Raw genomic sequence first — 13,737 nt, 5'->3', positions numbered from 1 at the left:
ATTCATTTTCTCTTTACATGTGATGAATTTTTATCCCTATCTCATTTACATGCTGTATGAGAAACTGTAAGTGTTTATGACTCAGTTGTAAAACCATTGATTGTGTGTGTGTCTATTCTTGATAGGAGGAGCACTTGAGACCGAAGTTCCAGTTCGATATATGTATCAATAGAATCAATTTTCACCAATTCCTTTAAACTCAATAACATAATTTATTTTGATTGGACTGGATGGAGGAACATGATCCATGTAAAAAATTGTTATCGTTTTACTTGTGCTGAATGCTCATAAAAGTATTGGAGTGGTAACTCACTGGATAACAGCAAAGCTTGCAATGTTTGCGGAATATATTCGTGCAGCCAAAATGCACAATGACAACCCAGAACTGTGCGGCACCGAATCCTCGGGGAAAAACATTAAAAGGCTTCGCCCGGAGATGGGTTTGGATTACCCACCTTTCAGTTACCAGCCGAATGCGCTAAACCATTGCGCCACAGATACACACTGCAAGACATGCAAAACCAGGGTGTCAGTCAGTTAAAGCTTCAGATTGCTCCGACCGGGATGGAACTTATCCACTCTCAGTTGTACTTTTCCCAAGTAAAGGGTGGGACATTCATTGTGGATGTGTGGAAGCAGTCTGGTCCCGCACACTGCAAACACTTCCATGTCACCACCAACCAGCTCTCCCACAACCGGAGTGATCTACTTTCCAGCCTTCCAGTGCCTTGTCTGTGACGAAGTATGTTTCAAAAGTTTTGGCATAGTTGGTTCCATGGTGTAATGGTGAGCCCTCTTGACTTTAAATCTACTGATCTGAGTTCAAATCTCAGTAAAACCTAAATTCTTGTTGTCCCAGCTGCTGAAAATTTGGGACAAACAAGTGAAAGACACCCGGTGCTGGGGGGCAGTTTTGTTGCCTTTTTCATTGATGCTTGATCTACAAGTCTAGTTGTCAAATTGTGTGCTCAACCGTCAGTTATCTGCTACAAATCAGCGGAGAACAAATACTTTGTTGTCTAATGCTGCCTTTGCCTGCACAATGTGTGCTGAGATTATCTGTGCAATATGCATTCCGCAGGATGAATAAAAGCAATGCTTTTTGAAATGCAGGCACTGCATGTTTTGCACTCGACAAAACGTTGCATTTTCTTTTCATTAATTTTACATTAATGCATTGCAATGCCAACGCACTTTTTACGTGGCAGAGCAGAATGAAGAGATCGCAAAGTGTCTGTTTAAAGAATGGACTCAGTCGAGAATATTTTGTGGATTTTATTTTTCTGAGGCTACTTTCCCTGTGCTGGGGACACTCTGCGCAGATATGTGAAAAAGCTGGTTTTGTTAAAACTCCAGAGACCGCATGGCAGTGAGCTGGGACAAAAGACCTGTCAGTCATCCATTGACAAAAGAGCTGTCGGCCAGGAAGGGGGGCCACTGACAAAGCCACTTTAATTTGTAAAAGCACTTCTCACCTCCATCTCAGAAGGAGACACAGAACAATGAACCCACCAGCCTGGCCAGCCAAGGAGGAGCTGGGTCTTTCCCAACAAAAAGGCTCAGAGAGATGCCCAGACTAAGGGCCATCAGCCCAATGCATGGGTGGGATGGCCCATCACTGACTAAGTACCCGTGCTTAGAAACAAAGGGGTTTTAAAGATTGGCGGGAAAGATAGGGGTAGCAAGACTCCCAGAAAGACAGGGTCCTTTCCACTTTATTTTTAGCTTGGAGCTTGGTGTGAAGCTTGGAGCTTGCAGCTTGCAACTTGTGTCTCGAGAGAGCCCCCTTTCCCTCTTGCTCTCGCTCCACCGATCGATGTACCAGAGGAAGGGGCCGCAGTACTGCAGAAGAAGCCACCGAGTCTGAAGACCAGGCAGTGACTTCCCACAGCTGAGCTGAGCAAGGAAACCGGCTGCGTGTGGTGGTGAACATGGTCGCGAGTGTCCCAAGACAGTAACCAGATATCCCAGGCCAGCTGGGTAAGGGCTCAGTGTTTTCTCAGAAGTGAAGCTTTTCAGGGCTATTCTGGGGAGGGTAATTCATTGGTAGGGGTGGGGTTAGAATCCACCAGGGTATTACTGCGTGTTACTAGGTTCATTTCTGTACTGTATGTATGTTGTTTGTAACCGGGATTTTATTCTCCACAGAGACATTTCGTTTAGCAGTGCATGTTTTAGCCAGTGTATGTTACACCAAATGAATATACTATGATTTATCACCGAAGCATCCCTTTCCGTGACTCATTTAATTTACACTCTGAATAATAATTCCCAGATCTAGAACTTTCGTAATGTGGGGGCGATTCAAACCGTCCGTCTGGCAATTGGGCGAGGATCACAAACACTTACAATATTTACGAAAGGATATACTTGCTTTGGAGGCAGTTCAGAGAAGGTTCACTGGGTTGACTCCGGAGATGAGTGGTTGACTTATGAGAAAATGTTGAGTAGGTTGGGCCTCTACTCATTGGAATTCAGAAGAATGAGAGGTGATCTTATCGAAACGTATAAGGTAATGAGGGAGCTTGATAAGGTGGATGCAGAGAGGATGGTTCCACTGATAGGGGAGACTAGAACTAGGGGGCATAATCTCAGAATAAAGGGCCGCGCATTTAAATCTGTGATGAGGAGGAATTTCTTTTCTCAGAGGGTTGCAAATCTGCTGAACTCACTGCCTCAGAGAGCTGAGAAAGCCATGACATTAAATAAATTTAAGACAGAGATAGCTTCTTAACTGATAAGGGAATAAGGCTTATGGGGAACGGGCAGGGATGTGGACTTGAGTCCATGATCGGATCAGCCATGATCATATTAAATGGCGGAGCATGCTCGAGGGGCCATATGGCCCACTCCTGCTCCTAGTTCTTAAGTTCTTATGTTCTGAATAGCGACACATACAAAAATGCTTTGAGCATGGTTACACCTTATCTTCACGTTTGTCAAACAGTTGGCTCGTTGGTCTCGGGCTATGATTCTCCCTTTGGAGTTGTTCATTGAAATTTACGATGGTTCCCAGAGGAGCCCTGATATTGCTCGCAAATTTTGAAATTGCATCGAACTTTTGCAAAGAAGGACTTCCATTTCTGCAGTGCCTTTCAGGAACTCATGTCACCCCAAAGCGCTTTAAGGCCGTTGAGTTATGTTTGAAGTGTTGTAGTTTGGCAAAAGATGTGCCCAGATCACCAAACATGAACCTCAAATCATTGCAAAGGAGTTTGGTGCAAATAATCAGGCGTCTCAGGGACTTGGACTTTCTTTGAATAAGTTCTGCTTGTTCCCGCATTCAAGCTTGACACAGCAACTGGGCTTCCATCTCACGGGAGGTTTGGTGTTGATGTGTGTCGCTTTCAATCTTTGAAATTTCACCAAGCAAAGAAACGGTGAATCCAACTGTCCCTGTAAGCATTTAGTTCCTGTTTAATCACAGGAATATCCGCAGTCAGGAGCTGAAAAGGAATTCAAACCTAACACCGGCTTCGGGACAATCAGAATACTTTGTCACAGACAAGGCACCGGAAGGCTGGAAGGTAGATCACACCGGTTGTGGGAGAGCTGGTTGGCGGTGACATGGAAGTGTCTGCAGTGTGCGGGACCAGACTGCTTCCACGCATCCACAATGAATGTCCCTCCATTTATTTGTGAAAAGTACCACTGAGAGTGGACAAGTTCCATACCGGTCAGAGCAATCTGAAGCTTTAACTGTCTGACACCCTGGTTTGGGATGCCTTGAACCTTAAACTTCGATCAGTCTCTGTGGCGCAATGGGTTAGCGCGTTCGGCTGTTAACCGAAAGGTTGGTGGTTCGAGCCCACCCAGGGACGAAGTGTTTAACTGTTTTCCCCGAGTATTCGGTGCTGCACAGTCCCAGGTTGTCATTGTGCGTTTTGGCTGCACGAATCTTTTCCGCAAATGTTGCCAGCTGTGCTGTTATCCAATTAGTTCCCACTCCAATATTTTATGAGCATTCAGTTCAAGTAAAATGATAACAATTTTTTACATGGATCATGTTCCTCCATCCAGCCCACTCGAAATAAATTATGTTATTGGGTTTAAAGAAACTGGTGGAAATTGATTCTATTGATACATATATCGAACTGGAACTTCGGTCTCAAGTGCTCCTCCTATCAAGTATAGACACACACACAATCAATGGTTTTACAACTGAGTCATAAACACTTACAATTTTAAACCATTCTCATACAGCGTGTAAATGAGATAGGGATAAAACTTCATCACATGTAAAGAGAAAATGAATGATTGAAGATACCACTGTTCCTTAGTAATTATATTATTATTTATTTCATTCTGAAGAAGGTTATCGGCTAATTAACGGTGATTAAAAGAATTCTTACTTTTGCACGTTGGCTGCATGTCGTCAATTTTATTAGGTTTTGAATTTAAAAATGGTGTCACAAAATTTATCGCCAAGACCTGGAATCAAAGCTGTTTTTCGGTGGCATAAGAAGTGGTTTTCCCCAATCATTTAAAGATGATTTCAAAGAATCACGTGGCGTTAAATTCACATCACGGTTACGATTTGTTTCGGTGTGAAACAAGTGGATTAAAAAGGACAATAATGTTAAATAAAGAGTAAAGCTACCACTACACAGTCACATCAATGCCTCCCAGGGCAGGTACAGTACGCGTTAGACACAGCGTAAATCTTCCTCTACATTGTCCCATCAAACTCTCCCAGGACAGGTACAGCACGTGTTAGATACAGAGTAATGCTCCCTCTACACTATCCCATCAAACCCTCTCAGGACAGATACAGCCCGTGTTAGATACAGAGTAAAACTCCCTCTACACTGTCCCATCATGCTCACCCAGGGCAGGTACAGTATGCGTTAGATACAGAGTAATGCTCCCTCTGCACTGACCCATCAACACTCCCAGGGCTGGTACAGAATGGGTTAGATACACAGTAAAGCTCCCTCAACACTGTCCCATGAAACTCTCCAAGGGCAGGTACAGCATGCGTTAAATACAGAGTAAAGATTTTTCTAAACTGTCCCATCAAACGCTCCTAGGGCAGATGCACCACGGGGTTAGATACAGAGGAAACCTCCCTCTACATTGTCCCTTCAAACTCTCAGGGCATGTACAGCACAAATTAGTTACAACATAAATCTCCCGCTCCACAGCCCCATCAAACTCTTCCACGGGCAGGTGCATGTTGCACATGCAATAACTAAGCAGGCTTACTACCGTGAACTCAATCAGGTGCATCCTGACCCTACTTTTCTAGCTCTCGAACAAAGGATTAAACATGGAGGCTTTCTTTATTTCCAAGAGTTGAATGTGTGTGTCTGTGGCCCAATGACCTTCGACGGTCGGTCCCCCTGGTGGCAGGTAAACCCGGGCATATATACATTACAGTGCAGCACGTGTTTAAATCTCCCTCTACACTGTCCCATCAAACCCTCCCAGGGCAGGCACAGCACAGGATAGATACAGAGCAAAGCTCCCACTATACTGTCCCATCAAACCCGTCAGGGCAGGTACAGTACAGATTAGATACAGATTAAAGCCCCCTCTACATTGTCTCATCAAAGACTCAGAGGGCAGGTACAGACTAAAGCTTCCTCTACACTGTCACATCAAACCCTCCCAGGGCAGGTACAGTATGTGTTATATACAGATTAAAGCTCCCCCTATATTGTCCCATCAAAGACTCACAGAGCAAATACAGCCCATTTAAGATATACAGTAAACCTTCCTCTAGTCTGTCCCATCAAACCCTCCCAGGGCAGGCACAGCACAGGATAGATACAGAGCAAAGCTCCCACTATAATGTCTCATCAAACCCGTCAGGGCAGGTACAGCACGGGGTTAGATACAGAGTGAAGCTCCCTCTCCGCTGTCCCATCAATCTCTCCCAGGGCTGGTACAGCACGGATTAGCTACAGAGTAAAGCTCCCTCTACACTTTCCCATCAATCTCTCCCAGGGCTGGTACAGCACGGGTTATGTTAGCACAAATCTTTTTCTGGAAGAATCACTCGACACTCGGGGTCGGTTCAAATCCCAAAATGGCCTTTATTACACCGGCGGGGAGAGAGCCTCTGGTCCAACTCCAGGCATTCTACTCCACCGAACAAAGAAATTCATCGATATTTATATGTTTTACAACAGTTCATTACAATTACTTAGCCCATGTTGGCTGGACACAATCCAATCATAACGACTATAAATTACAAATCGATTCCACTGGGCCAATGGAATTGGCCCCCAGGCACCAGGGGACTGCGTGATCACCTCATGTTTTAGCTGGGGCTTATTCATGGCCTCGTGAGATTCTCCAGATCCCCTTATCTCAACTGTCCTTGGGTTCTGTCTGCACCTAACCTCCTTATCCTTACACAGTCACAGGAATTTCTTTGTTCAGTATTCTGCTGGGACATCTTGTCTGTGGTTTGTTGATTAAGGTCGTTCTGCTGAGCTCACTCTTTCCAGTGTTCCTGTACATGGAACTGCAGTGTCATCAGCTATCCAAAAATGTATTCAAGCTAACTGTTAGCTGAATTCCCCTAGTGCTTTGCAGAATCCCTGGCAGCCATTTTGTATCTGGCTACCATTTTACACATCCATATATGCATACATATATTCAGCAGGTGCCTTTGCCTTTGCCCTACAACAATCCCCCCATTCGGTAATGGACTAATCCTAGTCTCCTTTAACCGACAACATTATTTGTTACTCGACTTATATTTTTATGTACCACCGGTACTTCCTGTCACAACGTGCTGGCCAGTCATGTGGTGTCAGAAGTCCAAGTTGCTTCGATCAAATTGATATAGTTCAGATTCCCCCGTCCCTCTGCTGGACAAGTCACTTTATTTACTTGAGCCCTTGTTCTGATTCTCCTTTGTCGTGCATAATGCCTGCAGGATCGACAGGCCATGACTCTCCATGTTAGTGCTAAGACCAGCTGTATCCCTACCAGTATGTGTGATATTATTCCAATCCAGGGGTGGATGTTTACGTTCATGCCCCAGATCAGACCCTCCTCCACCAACTCTGGTTTTGTAACTCTTGGTCAGTATCCTTCTCCAGTATTTCAATCTTTGTCTGTAGTTGGTGGTAGAGTCTGACATACTGGCCTACTCTGAGTCTTAGTCCCCTTAATACTGCAACTAAATGTGGGATAGGGGCCTGCTCTGGCTCGTCATAATCCTGCAGGTGATCGTGGAGCTGATCGATGGCGTTAATGATTTTGGGCCTCGGTGTCTAACCTGGATAATGCGGGCTTGTCCTATTGTGAGGTCATAGGGCTGTGAAGCAAAAGTTTGTTTGCGAGATCTGGCATTGTAAGCCATTGTACCGATATGATTGTGCCATGGTAGAGACACAGTATTTCCCTTTGCCCCCGTAACCTGTTCTGGCAAAATGTGTGGGGGCAGGTACTATTTCCAATACACATCCATCGGTTGGATTAAATCCACATTCGACTAGTTCTCCCTGTCCCACCGGGTGAGGGCACACCGTAATGTCACCCGTCTGCTTGCATCCCGTCAGGGAGATCCCATAGAGAGTGTTGTCTCTGCGGACAGCAGGGGCTGCGGTCAGATAGTAATGGAGGGAGGTGTTTTCCCTTATGATCCCGATATTCTACATTTGATAAAGGGGAAACGGTCCTGAGTCTTGTGTGATTATAGGTATCATCAGGGCTATTCCCACTCCGGCAGCTTTGCCCATTCGGCAGTTTGGGATCACTGGGCATACTCTGGTTAGTCCCTTCAGAGTGCAATTACCCAGTGTCCCCTTCAGTTTGGCCAACTGAGCCAGATGTGGGCTGTCTATCCAGTCTGGCAACTCCCCCCTTTGGATATGATCGAGGTTGTGCCGTATCTGTCCCACCATCCATAGGCCATAAGCGTGACAGAGTTGTCCCTGTTTCAGTTTTGCGGTATCCTCTCTCTCTGTCGAAAAGGTGATTGATTGTTTTTGCCTGAGCTTCCAGGACCGAGAGGCCATCCAATTGGATCTCGGCACCCTCTCTTCCGAGTTCGGATTGACCTTCCTGATTCCGCTCTGCCCGTTCCAAAAATCCCTTCATCACCCCTTTAAGCTGCTCCACCCTTTCATTTAGCCTTTGTATGTCCAGTGAGTTTACTATGGAGGTTCCGGCATTAAAACTATTTCCCTCTTAGTCCTATGAACTGGCTCCTGTCCTCGGAATCTACTGGCACCCATGGTATCGGCAGCCTGCTGCATTACAACTTTACTTAATACATTATACATATTTCTTGCCTGTTCTGTACAATATTCCGGCATCTGTACACCTGTGATATTGATCAGGACAGGCACAATTTCATGCTTGACATTATCATACAATAGTTCACCCTCGTTGGACAGCACAATCCCATTTTCCAGTCCCCTTGTAATTGTTGGACATGACAATTCCATGGGCAGTGTGGCGGTTCTTATGGGGCGTGGTGTCGGAGGGGGTGAGAAGCATACATACAACGATATTGCGGCAGCCTCTACCACCTCATAGAATCCACACAGCCCCACCCCCTCTTTGTGGGTGACTAACGGTTGTGGCTGGGCAGGAGGCGCGCAAATTATTCCAAAGGTACATTCATCGGGCCACCCGGCCTCCCTTCGTCTAATGCAACTGCTTCTTGTACCCGTGGAGCATTGCACACATACTCTCTTCTTATCCGGATTCATTTGCAGCCACGCGTTAAAATAAGTTCTGTCCTTGCTCCAGTCCTTGGCTGCTGGAATGCATATTTCGTCAGTCAAAGTAAACAAAACCCTATAGTTGATACAGTTGTGTCTTTCTTGCGTGTGCTGTACCTCTCGTAGTCCGTCTGTATTATCCAGTGCTTGTGTGGGCCTCAAGGTTCCCAGTATCATGAGTCCCCAGAGTCGAAGTCACCACTGCGGTCCCATTTCGGTGATGGTTTTATCTGCAAATTTTAAACAGATAGCCTGGTCGTCACCAGGTGTTAGGTTCTGGTCTACTTGTGTCGCGGTCACTCTGTGGAATCGGAGGTAAGGGTTTGGTTATCCATATTCTTTATAGTCGTACAATCTCGATCACTTCATGTCGCTGTCTGGGCTGCCGTCGGTTTTGTATTTGAGCCTGCTGTGCTCGAGCCTGCACGACGACCCATCTAAATATTATCCAAACTCTAATCAACACCAATGCCACCACTATTCCTCCAAACATCCCAGTCTGCTTTACTGTTAGGTTGGGTTTGTGGACTACACCGACCCACCGTGGGATACATTGGCTCGATTGCCACAGGTGATGGTGCTTTGGCTGCACACTGCACTAGCCGTCTGGTCCTGTTTTTTAAAATCTCTTCCAGCTTATTTATCTTCGCTTTTAACTCTTGACCAGCTAGTTCTGTTTTATTTTTATACTGACTATCCCACCATTTCCACTGTCTGTCAGTTGAGTCTTCTTTATTTTAGTAAGAAATTCAAATTAGTAAGGTCCAGTGTAAAACAGCTGTCAATGGAAAGGGTTAACTCCTTTACATGTTTGTAAGAAGGCCTGATGTTATTACGTGACTTCGAGTAATCATCCAAATCTTTGTGCCTTCAAAACTTGCTTAGAAATTAGGGTCCGTTAAAACAGCAGAAATCATTCGTAAAGTGGTCACAATAAAAATCTTCTCATCGGGAAAGACAGCATTTTAGATTAAACTCCAATTTTTTTGCTTAACATCTAATTCAAGTACTTGCCAAAGATTTTTGTTGAAATAAGAACACACATTTTTAATAGCTATTTTGTTTACCGAAATCCAATGTTCACACAAGCTGTGAACATGCCAACATTTCTGGGGTTTTTTAACAGTCCCGTTCAATGGGCAAATCTTGTGTTTTATTTCGCTCTCTGCTGAGTTTGCATAGCTTAGATCTTTTCTCCTTGTTATTTTCAAAACCCTCCTGCTTGTTTAGACTGTTCGGGACTTTTCTTGATTAATAACGTCTATTCTGGAAATCTTTTCAAACTGCAGTGAAACTTTCTCGTAATTTAAAATCATTATCAATGGAGAGTGTCTTTTACCTCCACCAATTTTTTTTTCCTTTTCCCAATTAAACCAATATCTTTTTCATAGCCAATGTCAACTAGTATTTAGTAAGTTATAGAAACATAGAAACATAGAAAAATAGGTGCAGGAGTAGGCAATTCGGCCCTTCTATTCTGCACCGCCATTCAATGAGTTCATGGCTGAACATGCATCTTCAGTACCCCCTTCCTGCTTTCTCGCCATACCGCTTGAACCCCCTAGTAGTAAGGACTTCATCTAACGACTTTTTGAATATATTTAGTGAATTCGCCTCAACAACTTTCTGTGGTAGAGAATTCCACAGGTTCACCACTCTCTGGGTGAAGAAGTTTCTCCTCATCTCGGTCCTAAATGGCTTACCCCTTATCCTTAGACTGTGACCCCTGGTTCTGGACTTCCCCAACATTGGCAACATTCTTCCTGTATCTAACCTGTCTAAACCCATCAAAATTTTAAACGTTTCCATGAGGTCCCCTCTCATTCTTCTGAACTCCAGTGAATACAAGCCCAGTTGATCCAGTCTTTCTTCATAAGTCAGTCCCGCCATCCCGGAAATCAGTCTGGTGAATCTTCGCTGCACTACCTCAATAGCAAGAATGTCCTTCCTCAAGTTAGGAGACCAAAACTGTACACAATACTCCAGGTGTGGCCTCACCAAGGCCCTGTACAACTGTAGCAACACCTCCCTGCCCCTGTATTCAAATCCCCTCGCTATGAAGGCCAACATGCCATTTGCTTTCTTAACCTCCTGCTGTACCTGCATGCTAACCTTCAATGACTGATGTACCATGACAGCCAGGTCTCGTTGCACCTTCCATTTTCCTAATCTGTCACCATTCAGATAATAGTCTGTCTCTCTGTTTTTACCACCAAAGTGGATAACCTCACATTTATCCACATTATACTTCATCTGCCATGCATTTGCCCACTCACCTAACCTATCCAAGTCACTCTGCAGCCTAATAGCATCCTCCTCGCAGCTCACACTGCCACCCAACTTAGTGTCATCCGCAAATTTGGAGATACTGCATTTAATCCCCTCGTCTAAATCATTAATGTACAATGTAAACAGCTGGGGCCCCAGCACAGAACCTTGCGTCACCACACTAGTCACTGCCTGCCATTCTGAAAAGTACACGTTTCCTCCTACTCTTTGCTTCCTGTCTGACAACCAGTTCTCAATCCACGTCAACACACTACCCCCAATCCCATGTGCTTTAACTTTGCACATTAATCTCTTGTGTGGGACCTTGTCGAAAGCCTTCTGAAAGTCCAAATATACCACATCAACTGGTTCTCCTTTGTCCACTTTACTGGAAACATCCTCAAAAAATTCCAGAAGATTTGTCAAGCATGATTTCCCTTTCACAAATCCATGCTGACTTGGACCTATCATGTCGTCATTTTCCAGATGCACTGCTATGACATCCTTAATGATTGATTCCATCATTTTACCCACTACTGAGATCAGGCTGACCGGTCTATAATTCCCTGTTTTTTCTCTCCCTCCTTTTTTTAAAAGTGGGGTTACATTGGCTACCCTCCACTCCATAGGAACTGATCCAGAGTCAATGGAATGTTGGAAAAGACTGTCAATGCATCCGCTATTTCCAAGGCCACCTCCTTAAGTACTCTGGGATGCAGTCCATCAGGCCCTGGGGATTTATCCCATCAATTTCCCCAACACAATTTCCCGACGAATAAAGATTTCCCTCAGTTCCCCCTCCTTACTAGACCCTCTGACCCCTTTTATATACAGAGGCAAAGTATTTATTTCATATTTTATGTAATTTTTCCTTCGCTCCATGTGATTTAATCTTGTCCATCGATTTGTGGCCCTGTTCCCATCCGACATTCTTTTTTAAATGAATGTGCCTGTAGAAATGTTAGATGAGCGATTATGTTATTGGCCACCAAATAGTGGGAAGGATAAAGAGGTGTAAATATAGATAAAATGCAGAAAGATTCAAGATCTGTCGTGATAATGTGAGACTTCAACGTATACTGGGAAAATAACCATGCAAAGGGAAAATGCAGGGGAGGATTTCCTGAAATCTGTATTAGAACTTTCTCCATCAGTATGTTTCCAGCACGATGGGGAAGAAAGCAGTTCTGGATCTCGGAAATGGATTAAGTAGAGCATGTTTCTGTGGATGAGCATTGAGGAAACAGTGATCACAATATCATTAGGTTTAGAGTAGTTATGGAAAAGGAGAAGGTATAATCATGTGTGAAAATACCCAACTGTAGGAGGACTAATTTTATGAGTTGAAAGGGATCCGGCCCAGGTAGATTGAAACCAAAGATTTCTCGGTAAAACAGTAAATGCACATTGGGAGACTTTCAAAAATGAGATAGATCGGGTAACGACTAGACACGTTCTCATGCAGGGTGCAGAAATAGCATGATAGCTAACTACAGCTCGGTGGATGAATGAAGGTCAACTAAAACACAAAAACGGAAGCTTGTGATAAACTTCAGGCTCATATTTCAGTCGAGAACCAAGCAGAATACAGAATGTACAGAGAAGGACTATCAAAGGAGGAGGAAGTAGAATCAGCAGAAAAACAGGATATTCGCCCATAGTACTTATCTGAGGAAGGATATACTTGCCTTGGAGGTGGTGCAACGGAGGTTCACCAGATTGATTTCTGGGATGAGAGGGCTGTCCAATGATGAGAGATTGTGTAGAATATGCCGATTCTCTCTTGGGTTTCGAAGAATCGGAGGTGATCTCGTTGAAACGGACAATATTCTGAAGGGGATTGAGAGGGTAGATGTTGAGAAGCCCGGCTAGCTCAGTCGGTCGAGCATGAGACTCTTAATCTCAGAATCGTGGGTTTGAGCCCCATGTTCGTCGATTACAGTTCCTTAAAATTTATGTTGCTTTCACGGGAAAACATCATTAATGAACCCATTTTCTTCTTTTGCACAATGAAAGAAATGCGAACTGAGGGAGAGCTGATAATTTAATCATCTGTTCTGTGCTCTGCATAAGGACACAAGAACCAGGAGCAGGAGTCGGCCATTTGGCCCTTCGAGCCTGCCTTCTTTTGCATTGAAACAAATTATAACCGTGAGTTTAAATTAGCAGTGCGAGATATTGACAGGGCACGTTTCAATGCTTCACAAAACCATTCCTTTCGCTACAGCCACCCGGGATCGTTTCCCGGTTTGGGAAGTAACTTTGATATCACCGTTTGTAATTGAAGTGGAGTAACTTTATTATGTTAGATGGATGTCCCAAAGCACTTCAGAGTGGTGTCAAAACAAATGAGTTTGAAATTAAAAATACTGAATGTCAGGAGTGGGATTTTAACCCACGCCTCCAGAGGAGACTGCGACCTGAACGCAGCGCCTTAGACCGCTCGGCCATCCTGACTGTTGATGCTTCAGTTACAAGTTATTACTTGGGAAAGTTTCGGACCGTGCGCTTGTTCAGTGTTGCTGGAAAGCCCAGTGATCGGGATATCCTCTCCCCCGGGGTTTTCCTGAGCCTGTGATCGGTGCACGGGGAGGTTTGGCCCGGGTCTGAGGTAGCTTGCATCCCAGGGATGGACAATAACCCTCTGAGCTCTGGCACTGGGGAAGAGCGAATAATTAATGAGCTTTTTGTGGGCTTCAAATGCAACTTAGATCTGATGGTATAAACCGATAGTGTTGTTTCACAGAATGAAAGAAATGCAAACAGGGACAATCGAAATTTC

At 44.5% G+C, this 13,737-nt stretch overlaps 2 non-coding genes across 2 annotated transcripts; one reads left to right on the top strand and one right to left on the bottom strand.

The window, feature by feature from the left end:
* Nucleotides 1-3,747: 3,747 nt before the first annotated feature.
* trnan-guu (transfer RNA asparagine (anticodon GUU)) lies at nucleotides 3,748-3,821 on the top strand. Its single transcript has one exon. It is a non-coding gene; the product is annotated as a tRNA-Asn (tRNA).
* A 9,508-nt stretch (nucleotides 3,822-13,329) lies between these two features.
* On the bottom strand, nucleotides 13,330-13,412 carry trnal-cag (transfer RNA leucine (anticodon CAG)). The gene has a single exon. It is a non-coding gene; the product is annotated as a tRNA-Leu (tRNA).
* Between the last annotated feature and the right edge of the window lie 325 nt (nucleotides 13,413-13,737).

This window comes from Pristiophorus japonicus, unplaced genomic scaffold (assembly GCF_044704955.1).
Source record: "Pristiophorus japonicus isolate sPriJap1 unplaced genomic scaffold, sPriJap1.hap1 HAP1_SCAFFOLD_163, whole genome shotgun sequence".
Taxonomy (NCBI): domain Eukaryota; kingdom Metazoa; phylum Chordata; class Chondrichthyes; family Pristiophoridae; genus Pristiophorus; species Pristiophorus japonicus.
The sequence above is the reverse complement of the archived record's forward strand: the minus strand, read 5'-3'. Positions and strand labels throughout refer to the sequence as shown.